This window comes from Paramisgurnus dabryanus, chromosome 5, assembly GCF_030506205.2.
Source record: "Paramisgurnus dabryanus chromosome 5, PD_genome_1.1, whole genome shotgun sequence".
Lineage (NCBI taxonomy): Eukaryota > Metazoa > Chordata > Actinopteri > Cypriniformes > Cobitidae > Paramisgurnus > Paramisgurnus dabryanus.
The window spans coordinates 17,078,531-17,096,544 of NC_133341.1; the positions used below are offsets into that span (position 1 = coordinate 17,078,531).

An 18,014-nucleotide genomic window follows, 5' to 3' on the forward strand; every position below is an offset into this window, starting at 1 on the left:
CCGGATTGGCGCACCCCCAATCCCCATTTTAAAAAAAATCCAAAAAAGCTATATTTTCTCACCATAAATACTCATGTTTAATCATGCGCAAATAACCAAGGGCCGGTTGCACTAGGCGGTCGTTAAGAAGTTGGGTGTAATAGTCCTACGTCGGGCTTAGCTACGTCCAACATTGTGAAAAATATTACGCCTATTGCACCATCTGAAACTACGCTCAGCGTAGATGATGCGCGCCCCCGTGTATGCGTTTAACCACTGTGATATTTAGACGCCATTCGAGTTTACTATGGTAAAAAACGTACACTTACTGCCGTCAGCTAATAGATGACATATGAGAGGTTTCCTCATGTTTACCAGTGCGTCACGTGCAGACCCATCAAACACATTAACGAAAGCCTTTACTGTTCGCACAAAAGGTGTATAATAGTTTGCAGATTCATTAACAGCACAAGTTTCAAACAAAATTAAATGAAAGCTTTTAATAAGTTCTCTACAGTAAGTATTTATGTATTTTATTATATAATTCATTGGCGGTCTCTTTACCATGCATGAAAACACATTGCTCGCGTATCCTGTGCCCATGTCTCGTCACATTTCATTATTTCTATTTTTGCCATAAAAAAGTCTCTCTCTCTTGGTCCCTCTCCTCCTTCGTGACTAACAACTTTATCATAAGACGTCCCACATGACAGTTTCCCTGATTTCAGCCAGTTAAGCATATTTATAATATATATGGAATGAATGAAACGAGTTGGCACGCATATAGCGGCTGCAGTGCATAACAGAAGAGCAGTGCGTAGAAAAAGACAGCAGCTGTCTTCTACGTTTCTATCAAAAACTAATAAATTATAGTTTTTTATTTAAAATAAAAGCGATTACAAAGGAAATGTTTACTGTTCATTTTTTTATTTATTTATTGTATGGAAAAATCCCACTTAAAGAAACAGACCGCCATTACATTTTTCCTCTCGCGCACCCCCTGGTGGCAGCTCGCGTACCCCTGGGGGTGCGCGTACCACACTTTGGGAATCCCTGGTGTAGTTGGTTAGTGTGTTGTGATTTAACAGCAGCTTAGCTTAGCAGGGCCGTTTAAGCCAAAGTTGACGACCGATGTTTTTATGTGGGCGGAGTTTAGTCAAAACTTTTTATATTGATATAATTAAATCGGGAAGTAGAAGGCTGTAGTCCAAACCGGCCGTTCGCTGTAAGCTTTGAAAGGGAAATTCTGTTAAAGAAAATATATCGCCTGGCAGTGAACTTTGAGCTTTATCATTTTGCAGGTATTTTTATGCTCTAACAGCAACATTACATACTAACCAAAGTTTGAAAAATGGGATCAGCAAGAACGTGACCTTTAAACACAAGAAGACATGAAACAGATTTACTCACATGCTCTTTGAAAATGTTACGTGTACGCCCACTTGAAGCGTGTGCTTGGAAATCTGCATCTTAATGTTTCAGACAGTGCCCAAATGCAAAGTTCATGTTATCTTGCGCTTAAACACACATATTTATGCAAAACGAACTAAAAATACCGTAATTATCCTTGTAAACACAGTCTATGTCTTAAGTTAAATACCTGTAAGCAGTTGAGAAATTAAATGCATAGCAGGCTAGCCTATTGGATCCCTGCATTTACTCTCAAATAAGCCTTCTGTTTCTAATGCTAATCAAACAACGGACAAAGAAAAAATCATGAATTTGTCTTGATTAATCACCTTTTGTAACTGCAAAAATGATTAATTTATAGTTAATGTAATTTAGGCTATACAGTATAAGATTATGCATACAGTATTTTTTACATTTGATTACGTTTCTACAGACCAACATGAAAAACATAAAAAGCACTGTTTATTTGTATGCTTGTTATATTATAATTGTTTGGGCTTTTGCTCATTATTTTTATATAATTTATTTATTATTTGTTTTCTATTACTGACCACTTACTTGAAGAACAAATTAATTTTGAATTAAAGAAAAAGCAGGCAAAACATGCTCAGGCCAACGTGTCTAAATAATTTCAGGTCCCAATTTTTTATCAATTTTACCAGTAGACCACTGTATGAAGAATTTGTGGGCATGTCACAGTTAACTTTATTTTGCTTTACTATATACATATAAATGTCCCTGTCCCCCTCACTTTAAAGATGCCCACTATGCCCCTGTATTATACAGTACATTATACACGGAGAATGCAGAACGGTTTGACACGTTTCCCCTCTATTTTCAAGCTCTGTTAGCCAGCATTGCTCAGATTAAAAAACTGTATGTAACTGGAGTGAATTGACTCTCCCTGCTCAAAGCAATCTTTGTACTTTATCTGGAGCGAGACAAACACAACTTCCCCTCCGCACTCACACAGTCTGACCTCAGTGAACACAGATAGGTGGAGGTAAAAATTAGAAAGTTATACTAAATATCAGCACTGTTTAAGTATGTATGATACTATCTTCCAAATACTGTATAACAACCTAATAGTTTGTTTGTGCAAACATCATAATACGACGTCAAGGTACGTGTAAGGCTGGCAGCTTATACAACCTGTGTTTACGTTTTAAGTTTTTTTGCCTTATGGTTTTTAAGTTATTTTGGAGCATCTAAACCCACCCTTACCCTAAACTCAAACAGTTTTCAACCATATGAAACACAACACGCAGTAAAAGTACAGTCACGGGGATTTATTGCATACATTGACAAAAAACAACTTCAGTATAAAAGTATTTCAAACAATTTGCAGACCTTTGCTAACTGAAATCATTTGATCACTTTATATATAGAAATCAATGAATGCAATGCACAGTCAGGTGTCATTCAAACATAAATTGGCACATTAGAGCACAGCGCATGTCGGTCATGACAACCAATAGTGCTTCACATTCTTAGCTAACGTAAAGATGCAATTGGTCACGAGACACGAGAGCCAATATTATTTCACAATCAAAGATGACGTATCATTGCTTCTTCTGGTGGCAGTTTTTGTGTACACTGGATCTGAAATCTACAGAGGAGTGTGATCACTTTTGCGTCTTCTCTTCATATAAATCGATCGTTTGAGTTTGCGACACTTTGAATATTTCAAGTACTTTTTTGAAAAAGTCATGACTGTTTTGTATGTTGTGTTTAATATAATTTAATAGATAAATGGGTACGTTATGTGCCCTAAATGCCTGAATAGTGTAATGTGTATTATAAATAAAATGAAGCAGTTTAAATTGAAAATCACATCCCAATGCTGCCATCATAGCCAAATTATACCCCAAAATATAATTTCATACTGATTTCATATCTGCTGCCTGTAGAGGAGCTAATTTAGTAAACACATCTGTTGGTCGTATTTGAGGGAATGGACAAACGACCAAAACAATCGTACGGGTTGGTATTTATTCATTGATATAACCAAAACATTGTCAGGTGAATGGAATCCACACGATTGCTCAGTTAAACTCAAATCAGCCTCATTATTAATAAATGAAGGAAATTTAGAAGATAAAGAAATGCTAAATAATTCATTACGTAATATGCTGTCATAAAATGGCAGATGACTGCTCAGGAGGTCATTGAGATACACATCGGCTCTTCTCATCACGCTTTAACTGCTACAGTCAAGCTTTCTAGCGGGGCTTTTAAACCCTCAGGGAGGCTTTAATGAAGATCAACTACAAAAACATCTCTGTATAGAAAGAAAGGTCTTCCTGTTCCTCTCTTCTATTCTCCCATTTCATTTTAATAAAAGGTTATTCACTATAACTGCCCTAAAAGCTTTGAAAGCAACGTACAGAAATGATCAAGTTGGGAGTTTAGCACAATGCTTTGCCGTTTTGGTTGTTCTGAGGAGTTTAAATTAACAAAGCTGTGTAGTAGCTGTGGCTCATTTCTTAGTGCATGCGCTCATAAAATGTTCAAGCACCGTGTTTATGTCCCACCTTGTAACATATCTAGGTCTTTTTGGGCTGAGCCAGAAATCACTGTATTGCTCACTGAATAAGCATTAAAAAGGCCAAAGGAATTTAATTGTCAATTAACAATTCTTTATGTTAAAAGTAACATGCCTTGCATAGCTAAAGGGAAGCATTTTATGTGAACTTTTTCATTTTTGTACCAATGGTGATTCCATTTCCTCTATCTTCCATTGGTAGGGCAAACAGATCTTACCCTAAGCCCAAACTAATAATCAAGCAGGTGTCATGATGTCTGGCCCAGTTTGCTTAAAGAAACAGATTGCAAAACTATTGGGTGGAACTAAAATGTACATTCACCTATGAATATACAAAAATTTCAATCACAAAATGATTGAAAAGATGTAATTATAGGTGTAACAGGCTTGTATCTGAGTGTGTAGAGAACATTGCAACACATGTTTAGTCATTGATTTGATATTAGAGAATAAAGAAAATAAATTGAGAATACACACTATTCTGGGAGGCTTTTGACAATAACAATGGATGTGTTGCCAGTGAATGGAAGGTGATAGTTTTTACAAGTGGCTCTGTAAAATAAACAGGAAAAAACTAACTAGCAACAGACAAAGAGGACAATGTGAAATTTATATGCTGCAAAAAATACAATTTCCAGGAATTTCATGAACAAACAGTTCTTCCAAGGAGCATGACGCTCACACCGACACATAATTCTCTAGTAACAAAAATGTGACTACAGCAGAAGGGTTTTTTTACTCACCTTTGCAGAAGGGAAAATTGAATTACACCCAGTGTTTTAAAAATGATTGGGTTTGGAATTAAAAGGTGGAATGAGGATTAGATAAAGATTAAAATAAAGAAATTTGAGGTTGCAGAGTGGTTAATAAAGTAGGGAAATGTAATGTACAAGTGATCTTCAGCCAGACTAACTGTTTTAGCTGCTATTCAGAAGTAAATAAGCTTTGAAAGACTCATCCGTGTGCGTGCGTGTGTGTGTGTGTGTGTGTGTGTGTGTGTGTGTGATCATCTTCTTTATTTATTTATAGGTATTTCTACCAAGAAGTTCCAGTGTCATTAATTGTGAACCTGTCTCGTAAACTAATAATGTCAAAAATATAAAAATATGGAGAAAATCACCTTTAAAGTTGTCTAAATAAAGTCCTTAGCAACACGTTAATGACAATACTAATATCCTTATGCGGCTTTCACATAGGATGCGGTGTGCGCTGCGCTCGTCGCTGTGTTCAGCGCAGCCAAGCGATTTGTCTTCTGATGGCCAGACCAAAGTAGGTGGGGTTTTCAATAAATTACTACAGTGTTTATATTTGCGTTAAATAGTCGATGAGGAATACAGAGACTGATGTTGCCCATCTCCATTTCACGTAACTTTAAGCTGCCTACCAACAAGCTACTTGACTTAAAACACACCTGACATGCCAACTTGAATTGCAACGTGTTTCCATGACACGGCTCTCCTTCCGATGTCTCTGTAGGAGCATAAACTTGTATTATAAAGCTCCGGGAATTCTGAGGCTGCGTCCGAAACCGGATACTGTATAGTAGGTACTGAATAAGATGAAGTACCTACTTACTTGCCGTTAAAACAGTAGGTACTGTATAGTATGAATCCTGGTAGTATGAATGAGATTCGGACGTACTACATCCTCCATGTTGCTACATCACGTGACATACGTCGTCATCATGTCATGTCATTTCAGAGCGAAAACAGCGGCATGCCTCTTCTTCTTCGTTGGATAAGTCCTCTGCAGGGGCATCATGGGATAGTGAAGTGACCATCGTATGCACACTGCAAAATCTAACCGGAAGTAGTAGGTCATCCGGGTACTTTTCGCATACTGTTTTTCGAATACTATGTATTCGGACATACTACTCGCCTTGCCTACTGCATTTCGCGTACTATATAGTATGAAGTATGCGGTTTCGGAAGCAGCATGATTTAAGCTTGTCGTCCATTTTGCTTGTTTGGATGTCTTGTTTCTATTGGCCGCGTGGGTAATCTTCTTTGGTGGGTTTGCTGGCGGGTTGCAAACCAACTGTAAAGGTGCATACCGCCACCTACTGTACTGGAGTGTGACAAAGATAATCTGCATGAATCTGATTAAATTCTATTAATTACTGCGATGTTTTTTAAGAACCTCATTATTGCCCTTATTAGCCTACCCGTATTTGTCCCTTCATTTAAAATATTACCCATTGTGAATTCTGTAATACCCATTTCTTGTACTTCTCTAATATACAATATTCTTTCCTGCTGATATTTCATGTCATTAAAACATGTTCCACTGTCTCCATTTCCTGACACCCCTCACAAAGACCTGTATTGTGTTTACCTATGATGTAATACTGTATTTGCATTGAGCCTAGTATGTCCCATTCTAAATCTCGTAAATATTGTATATTCCTTCCTACTTATATTATGATTTATATTACTTTGCTTTAATTTACTTTGTATGTTATAAAAATGTCTTCCCTTCATACACGAGTACCAAGATATCTGCAACATATCTTTACATGCTTGTTTAATAAGCGATTTCCCTTCGGCACTACTCAAAATTACTGTTACATTGATATTATTTAATTGAAGTGCTTCTTTAGCCATTTGATCTACCACCTCATTGCCCTGAATCCCAACATGGGCTGCTACCCAAACAAACCTCACCAATATTCCCACATTCTTTAGTCTATATAAACTAATAAAAACTTCTGTTAATATATCATTTCTGCATGATTTAAAAGTTTGAAGAATTAAGAGAGACACCATTGAGTCTGAGCATATTAACACCTCCTTAACAGATACTGTCCTTGTTTTCTCAATCCATTGTAGAGCCATTTGTATAGCCGCTAGCTCTGCAGGGTACACTGACGTTCCATTAGTTAATCTCCCTTTATTTCCATACTTAAACTCTGGGACATAAAAGGCTGCACCAGTGATCCATAACTCAGGGTTTTTTGACCCATCAGTATAAATGTGAACGGATGAATAATGAACAGTTTTAATATGATCTATTGCCATTGTTTTAATATCCCCTCCACTTTCTCCCTTTAGCATTTTTTCATGTATTGTGAGGTCTATTTGTGGTTCACTAAAAAACCAAGGTGGAATTGGTGATATTGTAATACTTGGTCCATACTTTCTTTTATCCAGGTTCATTTCTTTTGCCCATATATTAGTGTTCCATGCAAAACCTGATCCCTTTATCTGTCTAGTTTCCCAACTTTCTTCAAGAATTTTCCTAGCTAAATGATCTTTATTGTGCGTGCGGGTAATCGTCACAGAGCTCAGCGCAAAAGTTAAACTATTTTGAACTTTGACCGTGGCGTTTGGGTTTACGCTTTGCTCGCTGCAACAAAAAAAAAACGCCCTCGCACGCCGCAAGCCATTGAAATGAATGGGTTTCATAGTGCAGCGCACACTGCGTCCTATGTGAAAGCCGCATAACAATTTTTGGCATTAAAAAAATCGATAAATTTGACCCATAAATGTATTGGTGGATATTGCTATAAATATGCCTGTGCTACTGTCTGGTTTTGTGGTCCAGGGTCACAAATACTGTATGTTTCCTTTTAAATTAGCTGCTATTTATAAAACACATTCTGTGCTATAGTATACCCATAAAATCCTTCTTCCTAACATTTTTAATAATAATACAAATCTAATGTGATTATTCAATCATATTTTTACAAAATTTCATGTGAATTCAATGGAAAGCTGCAAGAAATATAGGCTAAACACATCTGGGATGAATTTAATGCTGTCACATACAGATTTAATGTAGCGGTGCTAATCATATTTAACGGCCAGCAGTCCTAAATAGACTACAGCCACTTTAAAGCATCAAAAGACGGAAATAGGATGTAAAGGGTTTATGTAAAGGGTGCCAAATAGTATGATATTGGTTGCAATACAAGACAGTTTTAAAGGGCACATATTATGCCAATTTTTACAAGTACATTTAAGTCTCAGGTATTCTTAGAATGTATCTGTGATGTTTAAGCTCAAAATAACCAACAGATAATTTGTTATAGCATGTCCAAAATGCCCCTATTTGGGTGTTAGCAAAAAGCACCGTTTTCATGTGTGTAACTTTAAATGCAAATGAGCTACAGCTCCTTACTCTTTTATCAGCAAACAGTGGGCGCCTTTGGTTAAAATAGATCAATAGTATCTTTAGTCACAATAGCGCTACAATATGCTAACAAACAGATTTGAAAAAAAAGATTTTGGGTAAAATGAACCAGTCAGTCAGTGGCCTTGGGTGAGCTTTGTTTGTGTGATGTCACATTAACAAGAGAATCAAAACAGCATGTCGAAAGACACTGCTTTGTTTAAATGGGCAAGGAAGAAGGAATGCGGTTACAGAAGAAGGAAAAGGGTGGATTTTTTTCATCGTATGGTTGTTGTGTTCCCACACATCCAACACACGTTTATGTCCAAACACCTTGTAAATGTGGATTTTGCATAACATTTGCCCTTTAAAGTATAAAAGGTATGTGTTTTTGTGAGCATCATGATTTATCTGGCCAGTGCTTTTATTGGGTTTCTAGAGGTCTGTTAAGTCAGGCTGTTTTCACAACTTGATTTTCAAGTCCCAGCATGCACATTGTATCCCCACAAGGAACAGTTTTCCATGTGAAAAACAGGATGAAAAAGCAAGACAAACATCACGAAACATTTTACTTTGTAAAATCTCACTGATGGTAGAATTGAAGTTAATTCATAAACTAGATCATTGGTTAAGATGTATTCAAAAATTTAGGCTATGTTGATTTTCTGTTTTGTTTTAATCCAAATACAACACAAGCAGAATTAATTAAAGCTTTATTTAATCAAAGTGCAATGTTTTTAAGATGAGAGCTGTTTTCCTTCATTTCCAGTATTTTGAGATATTTGTATTTTGATCTATTATTTGAATATGTTCTGTAAATATTCGACTGCTCTGAATGTCTTCCTTCTCAGGCAAATTCAAAACTACAAAAATTTCTCCAGGGTCATAAAACAGACTGTGATGTGTGATCCTAATTACAGTTTAATATATTGTGATTCCTAAAGCGCTCAGTAGTAGAGGAATGTGTCACGGATGCGCCAGGTTTTTCCCTCACTCACCAACAATCACGTTCACTGGAATTCTAATCAACACCACCTGTTCCCCGTTCACTCATTACCACACTATTTAAACCTCACTACCCTTACGAAAAATAAGTTTATTGAAGTGTGCTAAAAGTATTCTTCTTTTAAACTTAAAATAAGAAAGTATACTTTCAGTTTACTTTTTATGTACTTCTCTAAAATGTTCCTTAGGTACTTCTCAGAAATATACTTAAATTGTACTAAAGTATACTTGACCTATACTGACCGAAGTGTCTAAGTATATTTGGCCTATACTTGCTTACTGACATTATACTTAAAAGTATAAAGTAAAAATGCAACAACGAAAGTTACATCAAGAAAGCTGCAAAAAGCCATATGAATTGCCCTGGTGAAAAATAAATATACTTTATTGTATTTCAAGTATATTTAACTTTGCAATAGTACATTACAAATATACTTAGAAAGAAATGTACCATTTGAATATATTGAAAGTATGCTTACAACATTTGCTTACAATTAAACTTTTAACATATTTAAAAATAATTGTAATTTAGTATATTTTCTAAAAGTATACTTTAAAAAATATACTTCACTGCATGAAAAGAGCTGTATACGGACAAATACGGAATGGGAAATCCCTGCTAAACTTTAGGTTTGCCAGATTTTTGAGGCAGAGTGCTTGGAAAGGTAATACACCAAAGTAAACCCGTGAAACATCCAGAAACCTTACGTTTGTGGATGTATGTAGGAACTGGTGGAAGTTTCCAGGAATCCTTACAGCTGGTTGTGAGGAGCGGTGGGTGTGAGGTGTGAACGGCTTTTTATATGTTAATGACCCACAGGTAGAGGTGTCTTCTTTGTTTTCAGAGCTGAGTGGGGTGGGGTGGGGGGTTAACCATGTCTCTTTAAGACAGCACATACAGTATTGTGGTACATAAAAACTGTGTTTTCTAAATATGTTTATTATTAATATAATTTAATTAGTCTATTTAAGAAACTAAGCATCATTCAAAATAACTAAAATTCAATGGACACAATTATCATTTTAATGTGTGAAAATTATGTCTCTGACTCAAGAGAAATGCAACAAATATTATTTCAGAATATATATTTCCAACACTTTGAAAACATGTCTCCAACTGCCCTAGGTCAGAATATTGTGAACGTATCTCTCAATGCTGCATACATCGTTTAAAAGAAGCCGTTCAAATGACATCATGTAACTCATTTTTGCTAGCTAGGATGTTGATAAATTAGTCAGTGAAATGTAAAGCTGCTTATTTTTGCTGATGTCTCATGATTTGAAGTTCACTGTTTCTGTTGTTATTATAATTCTACCCTAACATTTTATTAAATCTTTTAAAATAGAAACAAAAATATCAATAGACAGGTCCATAATCTAAAAGACAGTCTTTCACATGTGGATGCAAAACATGTTGGGTGAAACAGACTGACAAACTCGGGTAAACATATCTGCAGATACCTGTCAGCTACTGTACTTCTAGTCCAGAGGTGCCCAAAGTTGGCCCACAAAAGACCTTAAATTTTTTTATGTTTCATGCATATTTGAAGGTGTATAAAATGCATCACAAAACCTAATGAACTCGGGTACTATAGGCTAAAAATGAAGAGGTTGCGGCAGTGGCACACAGAGAAAAGGATATTTAAAATTGATTGGCAAAACGATTTCTTTTTTCTACAAAAAGCCTTGGAAAATAAAACTGCATTAGTTATGCATAAACAAGAGTAATGTTTGCTTATTTATTTTTAAAATATTAGAAAATTATAAATTAGGGGTTATCAGGGCAACTTTAATTTTAATATAACACAACAACATTTACTTTTGGCCCACGGCCCTCAGTCAGGTTTGGCCCTTGTAAGGAAAATGTTCGGGCACCAATCAATGTTCTAGTCTATCTGAGGAGGTAACTTTTAGCATTTGATAATGCATGCTTGCACAAAGTCAGACCACATATTATAATGTTTGTCTTCAATCAATCAATTTAAACAAAAGAGATGGGGACTTTATAATATAATAAGGGTCCATATATCACAGTGAAAAAAGACATACATGTATTTTTACTTTAACATGAACTAATGCTGAGTTACAGCATATCCTAATAATAAACTATTTAAGAGTCATCATTAACTACGACATGTTTTTCATTGTTAGTTAATGCAGTCATTTACAATAAATTAATTTGAGTTCATGTTGTAGTTAAGTAAGTTCAGTAAGTTACATGTCTTAACTCAGCATTAGTTTATATTTACTAATATTTAAGTAAGAATTAATTTAGGTATACGTTCAATGTTTCCAATGATGAGCCACTCATCCACTAAACCCAGAGATAATTCCTGAGGCATGTTTAAAGAGTTTTGTATTTCATCAAGAAGGTGCTGCTGATTCACAAAGATTTTATATTTAAGAAAATCTGAGCATCATTCCAAATAACTGTTAACATGTTTGTCAACTAAACATGCTTTGTCAACGTAATAAACTTTATAAAAATATTTTTTATTTTTTATTAATAATCAAGTATAAAGAACAATGCATAGTGTGAAAACGCGGATTATAAAAAGTATATTAAAGAAAAGGACTACATTTCCCAGAATGCACCTGCACCTACTCATCTGCCCCCACCCTTCAGGTGTGACTGCTCAACCTATGGGCTTGACGGAAAATTCAAATCGCGAACCGTTACTGCCTGGACTACTCCGTCTCTTATTTGTTTGTTTGCTCATCAACAGTAAGGTAAGTTTGATTTAATTCATTTGTCTGCATCGCGCTGATCGGTTGCCTATTTGTTCATATTATGTTATTAACTATGATTCGTTTTTGTCTTTATACTAGAACTGTTTGAATTTAAACCACAAACAGTAAAACATTAAGGTTATACGTGGTACACAGCGGTAAACATGAGGTTAAAAATACGCGAAGTAACATTCAAACCGGGCTGTTAGAAGAATCAATTCGATGTTTAAATTTTTAAAAACAAAACTTTAAAGAAGCCAAGATGAGACGTTATTTGATTAAAACAAACAAAACAACAGTAACTCGTGTGTTTGAAATGTTAGCAGCTAGCAAGTGTCTCTCTGCTATTTTAAATTATACTGACGATCTTTTGTTGTTTTAAAAGCTCATTCAGTTCTGGTAGATGCTGCTTATTTTTCAAGACTGTTTTAATAGCTTTATATTGATTTGTAACAAAGCCAGCTTCACTGTAAGAGAACCTAGATGCTAATTGTAAAGAAGCTTGGAGTCATAATATATTTAAACGTTATATGTTTGCTGTTCTTCATCTTTTTAAATATGAAGTCTATACATGTTTGTGTTTACAGAGGTCATGTACACTGTGGTCAACTTTGTGGACGATGAAGAGGTTTCTGGGTAAAGCTGATGTATGTTTAATCATTCAATGATTACATTAAATTAAAATCAAACATGTTAAATAGTAAACGGATGTATTGTGATATGTGATTTTAATTTTTAATTCTGTGTTTGCCAGAGAAATATAATGAAGTAACAGTGAAAGCTAAAACATCAGACTGATCCAGACACTGAAGAAATTGATGTCACTGCAATCTGGCCAAAATGATGTAAGTTTAATAATTAAATTATTAAATTAAAGAGGTTAAATCGTAAATAGATGTGTTATGATGTATGTGATTCTATTTTTTTATTCTGTGTTTGATAGACAACTATATTGAAGTAGCCTACTGTAATGAAGCTGCAGAACAACACAGAGACTCTGAGGACATCAACACAGAAAATTAAGTAAGAAGATTTATGAAGTATTATGAAGTTCTTTGATCATATATTGTTGTATCTTTGTACAGTTTAATGCAGTGGTTCTTAACGTTATTCCTGGAGACCCACTGCTCTGCACATTTTGTATGTCTCCCTTATTTAACACACCTGATTCAAATCATCAGCTCATTAGAAGGGATCTCCATGAACTGAACTACGTCTGTCAGATAAAAGAGATATACAAAACATGCAGGGCAGTGGGCCTCCAGGAATTACGTTAAGAACCACTGGTTTAATGTTAACTTTCTAAAATGTACAACTTTAATTCTATGTCATTTGATTTGTCGTGTGTATGTGTATTAGTATTATGCCAAATACTTATATGTACTTTTATATTTCCAAAGGGCTCCAAAGAGATGTCTGTCCAGATGAGGGTGCATCAACGTTACCTTTGCTGACAAGTATATGCTTTACAATGTAAAACCTAACAGTTAACTTAACTCAAACCATTTAAGGAAATCGGTTGCCTTAACCCATTAAGTTTAAAAAAAAAACATACATTTGAGTACTGTGAACTTAAGTCTTGTGCAATAATGCACTTATATTTAGTTAGTGTGAACTTAAATATAAGTGCATAACTGCATGTGACTCAATTTGTTTAAGTTCACAGTACTCAAATCTATGTGTTTTAAAACTTAAATGGTTTAATGCAACCGGTTTTCTTAAATGGTTTGAGTTTAGTTAACTTTTAGGTTTTACAGTGAGAAATTCTTGAATAATTTCAAGACAGAGCTCTGCAATTGTATCTACACTGCAAAAAATCAGTTTCTAAACTAATGTATTTTCTTGATGAGCAAAATTACCTAAGAAAATGTCTAGTTTTTAGACAAAAATATACAATTTAAGTAAATTTGTGCCTAAACAAGCAAAAATATCTAACAATGGGGTGAGAAAATTGTGCTTGAATTAAGTTTTTAAGAAAAAAGAAAACTTAAGATTTTTTCAGATATTTTTGCTTGTTTTAAGCACAAATTCACTTAAATTGTGTGCATTTATTTATTTTGTCTAAAACTAGACTTATTTTCTTAGGTCATTTTGTTCATCAAGAAAAAGCATTTTATTTAAATAATATTTCTACTGAAAACGAGACAAAAATACTATGTAAGAAAGTCATTATTTTGCAGTGTAGGACTGATTTCTTGAACAACAACTATATTGATCTTGCTTTATTTTATTTAGATATTTACTACATTACAGTGGCAGCTGGTGACTTCTTTTTTTGTGAGCACTCGATGCAAAGTTTGTCACAACATGTATATAGCCAGTCATTTGTGTGGTTCAAAATATGTGTTCTGCGTGTATGTGCATCACGTGTTTTGACTAAACCCGTGATGCACATGGTTTACATGAAGCAACAAACACATTTTAAAAACACAAGCAACACACATGACACTCCGAACACTTATTTTGAATTTGCACCCCTCGGATGAGCAGTCACGAGCCGCCACTGCTACATTACATAGTACTGCTTTGAATGTAATTTTTATTGTTGCTTTTATTTTGTTTTATTTTACTCTAATATTGCTTTCTCTGTCTGTATATTTATGAGTTTAAATAGTATTGTTTATGTATGCCACTTTTAATATTTGTGTATAATATTATTTTGTTATTGTGACAATTGTGAATTGTTCAGTTTTTTATTAAATAAACATTTCAAACTCAATTCAAGTTTTTTATTTTACATAAGGGTTTTGGGGTGTATATGAGTATATGAATATATATATATATATATATATATATATATATATATATATATATAGTGGGGGGGTTTGTAGTCTATCTGCATAGCAGGCAAATAACCAATCAAGTCACTAAGCTATGAGGGCTTGGGTTGGGCTTAATACAAAGTGTAACCAATCAAATGATCTCAACTGGAAAGTTTCAAAGTTGTGTCCCAATAGTTGTCAGAGTTTTGGGAGGGGGTTTTAAAAGCAACCAATCAGTGTCGAGATTAAACACCAATGGAGACACTAGAATTGTGCAAAGGTGTGAAATCCCAGTACCTCTGCAGGTGTGAAAATGTCCCCTGACAAAATCTTCAATGGGATTATTTGCCATGGCAACAAATGGCTGCATGTACCACAGGAATATCCCATCAGCAAGATACATCCGAATTGGTATCATTACGGGAGTTTCCTAACTTGGTGGAATTAGAAGTTTACCCTCAGTGGAACTAGTAGATACATCCGAAAATCAGTGGTGTTTACAGGAGTTTCCTAGTACGGATACACCTCTTTTCATGCAGTGCTTGGAGTTAAAGTTCTGTGCCATTTTTAAAGTATACTAATTTGAACTTATTTTAAAGTTTATTTTACGTATACTTTATCTGTTAAAGTTATCATTATAATAATGCACTGACAGCATATTTATAAAATACATTATTTAGCATCCTTTAGAAACAGTATATTTTAAGTACATTTTGAAAGTATTTGTAGTGTACAAATGTATATTATCTTTATGGAGAATCTTTAGTGTTAGTAAACTAGTAAGTTATTAATTTTGTGCTGCAGGTATACTTGCAAGTATTCTTTTACTATACTTTTTTAGTAAACTAGTGTACTCATACTGAAAGTGTACATGCAAGTGTTCTGTTAGTGTACTCTTAGTTAACTAGTAAGTTACTAATTGTGTGCTGCAGGTATACTTGCAAGTTTTCTTTTACTATACTTTTAGTTAACTAGTAGTTTACTACTCAACTTTACTTTAAGTGAACTTAACATCATACTATAAATGTATATATATTGCACTTAAATACAATACAATGTTCCTGTGTATTAATTTTTTTACTTGTACCTTTTAATTGTACTTTCAATTTGAAGCTAAATCTTTCGTATGATATCAGTGAGCTAATCAAACAAAAATAATAAATACAAAAATTATATATATATATATATATATATATATATATATATATATATATATATATATATATAATGGGACACTACAGTGGGACACTGTAGGAATTGTGAGTAAAAAAGGAATGGAATAATTTACAAATCTCATAAACTTATATTTTATTCACAATAGAATATAGACTATCTCTGCCCATCTTGACTTCTGAGAAACACTGCCACACTTTTTATACCCAATCATGTTGCCAATTAAGTTGCAAATTGGTCCTTTAGTTGTTCCTTATATGTAAATTTAACCTTTATACTCTTATTGCTACCTGTCCCAACTTTTTGGGAATGTGTAGCTCTCATAAAATCCAAATTGAGCCAATATTTGGCATGACATTTCAAAATGTCTCACTTTCAACATTTGATATGTTATCTATATTCCATTGTGAATAAAATATAAGTTTATGAGATTTGTAAATTATTTCATTCCTTTTTTACTCACAATTTCTACAGTGTATATATATCTATATGGCTGAACCCCCTGAATATAAACTTTCGTTCTGGACTCCATTTCCCATAATCCCGCATACCTGGACTGATTAGTCTGCCACCTGAAACTCATTGGACAGCCTATATAAACTCTCTGGAAACATTCAGTCAGTGCAAAGTCTTGAATTGTACCGGCTATCATTGCTGAGCGGTTTGCCTGCCTGCTTATCTATCTGTATTTATTAATCTTGATCTGTTTTACCTGGTTTATGAGTACTGTATGTTTGTTGCCTGCCCTGACCCTTTTGCCTGTTTCATGACTACGAGATTTGCCTACATTGCTGTGTTTGCTGTTATGAGTGTGTTTAATAAAAACCTGCAGATGGATCCTCAGTGTCAAAGTGCTTTGTTACACAAGCAGTATACAATAAGTAACCTACTAGTTTACTAAGAGTACACTAACAGAACACTTGCATGTACACTTTTAGTATATGACTAGTAAACTACTAGTTAACTAAAAGTATATTAAAAGAACACTTGGAAGTATACCTGCAGCACACAATAAGTTACCTACTAGTTTACAAAGAGTACACTAACAGAACATTTGCATTTACACTTTCAGTATATGACTAGTAAACTACTAGCTAACTAAAAGTATATTAAAAGAACACTTGGAAGTATACCTGCAGCACACAATAAATAACCTACTAGTTTACTAAGAGTATACTAACAGAACATTTGCATGCACACTTGAAGTATATGTCTAGAAAACTACTAGTATACTTATGAGTTCACTTGCAGTACAAATGAATAACTAATTGTGCACTAGTTGTACACTTAAAGTCGACTACTCTTACACTTATAGTACACTTAGAAGTATACTTCTATATACTAAAAGTGGGCCAATTTAGTCCCAAGCGGTATTCAAGCAGTACACTTACAAGTATACTACTAGAACATAAATGTTAGTACACTTACTACATAAAGTATTCTGAAAACTATACTCCAACATTACTTAAGTATACTTAATAAAATGAACTTGAAGTATACTTCTTTTTCGTAAGGGTAACTCAGTCACTGTCTGGTCTCTGTAGGAACTTACCTGTGTTTCTCCTCAGACGTATGCTTACCAGACTCCCAATATCGCCAACCAGCGATCTCCTTTGTTGTCATTTCTTGTTGGATATCCCTCGCTCCTAAGGACATACGAAAAGTCATTATTGCAAACCCAGATCCCTGTGACTGTTCAGTGTGCGTGTGTGCCCCTACATACCTGTCTACTCCCATCATCTCCACTTCTACTATATACAGTATGCTCATCAACTTCAATAAATACAATACTGTCCACTTAACCCTTTTGTTTCAGTGTATGTATCATCACAGAATGTTGTTAAATACTACGCAATACCACTTGCCCTTTAAATCTGCCTTGCAGCCATGAGTCGCAGTTTGTTGTAACCTGAAATGAGACTTAAAACATCACTGAATTTTTTTTTTGCATGCTTTTGTTCAGCGTGGTCTCTATAAAGTTACAGTCTGTATGGATAAAGAGGACACACTGGTCCTCACCATTACAATAGTCCTGCAGCGGTTGCTAACTGATTTTCCCTACAATGTTTGTGCTCTGACAGCCTGGTTTGGTATGCTATTTATTTTAACACATACAGTACATGTCTTTTTAATTAATTTTCATTAACATCATCTATCTTTATATGTGGCCCCTGTGGTGACCAACAAGACACAGCAAACACTGCTGGAAAATGGACACATTAATCACATGCAAACACAGGCATATGTTGTTTTGTGTAAAAGAAGCCATTGCTGTGGTTAGAAAGAATGATATGTTGATC

General features: G+C 34.5%; 1 long non-coding RNA gene across 2 annotated transcripts; it reads left to right on the forward strand.

The window, feature by feature from the left end:
* Positions 1–11,538: 11,538 nt before the first annotated feature.
* LOC135748838 (uncharacterized) lies at positions 11,539–14,384 on the forward strand. Of its 2 annotated transcripts, XR_010532222.2 has the most exons (5): positions 11,539–11,779; positions 12,367–12,426; positions 12,534–12,624; positions 12,723–12,802; positions 13,180–14,384. It is a non-coding gene; the product is annotated as an uncharacterized lncRNA (long non-coding RNA). The 2 variants fall into 2 exon arrangements; XR_010532221.2 differs by having other exon boundaries at positions 11,543–12,426; positions 13,180–14,383.
* Positions 14,385–18,014: the final 3,630 nt, after the last annotated feature.